General features: G+C 32.8%; 1 non-coding gene across 1 annotated transcript; it reads right to left on the bottom strand.

The window, feature by feature from the left end:
* Positions 1 to 403: 403 nt before the first annotated feature.
* On the bottom strand, positions 404 to 505 carry LOC121215806 (small nucleolar RNA R71). Its single transcript, XR_005911779.1, has one exon. It is a non-coding gene; the product is annotated as a small nucleolar RNA R71 (small nucleolar RNA).
* Between the last annotated feature and the right edge of the window lie 1,718 nt (positions 506 to 2,223).

Here is a 2,223-nt window from a genome sequence, read left to right as displayed (position 1 = left end):
ACTATTTAAATGATAAAATTTCTTAACCAAACTGTAATATGATCTTAATAACACTCCGTAAATATTTAATAAAATATTTATGAGCTTGGTTTATAGAAACAAGGTCTCAATACCTCCTTTTCTAAAATCACTTGACTTTAGGATTTACCACTTGAACTTACTTATTCGTTCAAATAATATAAATTATCAAATAAAAAAGTATTATAATACTATATTTGGCTCATAATTATTAGATACTAATGTTTACAAATCCACTTGTCGAATTTGTGACCCTGAAACCACTATTTCCAACACCATTATTTTTGACACCATTGAAAAACGGGCTGTTACATTTTCTCTCTTTGTTATACATTTAAATATAACAGAGTATCTCCCAAGGACTTCCCTCTGAGTAGGACCATGAAGTTACAGATAGAGATTACCAATTTTCAGCAACTAGAAGAGTCATCGTATGAAGCATGGGAGTGCTTCAAGTTAATGCTTGTAAGTTTCCATATCATGGTTTAAAAAATTGACATTAATTGCAGACATTCTATAATGGATTGGAAGAGAATTTACGGTCGAGTTTAGAATAAGCGTTGATCTTCCGTAATTTGATTTGTCAAATTAGGCTCTCCAAAATACTTGAGGAGCTTATTTTCAAGTGATTTAAGTTTCTTTTCCATATTTTTGTTGAGTTTTTCATTTTACCATTAATAATTGTTTTGGTTTAGTTTTACTCATCTTGATGCCTAAACTGGCGAAATAGTGCCATGGGGAACCTAATAGTGCGTTTGAGTTAGTGTAGGGAGACAACATTCAACGTGGGTGTAGCAACAATGATGTTATAGATGTTTGATCTGTCGTAATTCGGTGTAGCAGATTAAACTAGTTTTTACATTTGAGGAGCTTGAATACAAGCAGTTTTGTTATGTTTCAGTCAAGTTTTCATAATTTCATTTACATTCAATAAAAAGTGTAATTTAAGTCTTTTAATGTGGCCTATAGGTGAGCTAATATACTTTGATATTGGTCGTTGTGTTGCAACACGGAGAGTTTGATGTCACAACATAAGGAGCAGAATAGAAAAATTCCAAGATTGCCTTTGGCGTCACGATATTGGTCCTGTACAGGAAACACTTATGAGCCAAGGGCGTTTTGGTCTACACAATCAAATGTTTAACACAAGAATGTTAGCTGACTTACGGTTGAGGATGATGACAACCCTAAATCTATAAATAGGCTTATTTAGCAGTTGTTATGGATGGCTTTTGATACTATTAGTTTCCTTTGAAAAATTTAGTTTTTAGTTTAGTTTTATTTATGTCTTTCTTAGGGTTTTATAATTTATTTTCAGTTATTTTTTATTTTCAAGATATCTAATTTGGGGAGATCGTCAAACTTTGTGATTTCGTAATCAATTCTTAATACAATCAGGCTCTTTCGTAAACTCTATACTGCCAATTTATTTAGCATGTTTGCTCTTTATATTTATCTTATATTGCCTATGGAAGCCATGAAGAACTAATCCCTCTATGGGGGATTAGCAAGTGGAGGTATGATCTATTAACTATTTTGTAGGGTTACTAAGTGGATCAGCTATTTAGGAAAGGAAGAACGTGAAACAAACTTGAAACAAACCCTAGGCCTGACAACCCGGGAAGTTATTAAGGTGGGAATTAACTCAAAATTGGTATGGTCCATCCATGAACACATTCACCCCAAACTGGTCTGGACTGTAAGGTTAGAAGATAAATAGTCATTGTGGATTTGTTATGTTAGTGGAAGATTAGAATATCCTGCTAGGGTAATGACTAGTTTATTGACGAGGAACCCGAAAAGATAGTTTATGGGGATTACCGAAGCGATCTAACACCCATAATCAAGATGTGCTTTACTCTACTCTTTAGTCTCTTGAATTTTTATCGTTTTATGTTATTTTATTTTTATTATTATAAAAACCTTAAAAATCCTTTATTTATGTTTATTTGTAATATAGTTTATTTAAAGTACGAATTAGATCTATTGACGTTTAGGTTAGAATTACTCTAGTACTAGCCTCCCTTGGGTATGATCCTTGGGATACTTACGAAGTGTTTCGTTGTAAAAAAACTATATTACAATCTGACATTTATACTTGCAGACACTGCCTCAGATTCTATATATTTTGTAATAGTATTCACACTCTGGACGTTAGTATGTTCGGAGGCGGTCAAGTTGTTGATGTCGTTGCTAGGGAGGAAA

This window comes from Gossypium hirsutum, chromosome D03 (assembly GCF_007990345.1).
Source record: "Gossypium hirsutum isolate 1008001.06 chromosome D03, Gossypium_hirsutum_v2.1, whole genome shotgun sequence".
NCBI classification, from domain to species: Eukaryota; Viridiplantae; Streptophyta; class Magnoliopsida; order Malvales; family Malvaceae; genus Gossypium; species Gossypium hirsutum.
This window is presented reverse-complemented; position numbering and strand designations above follow the sequence as displayed.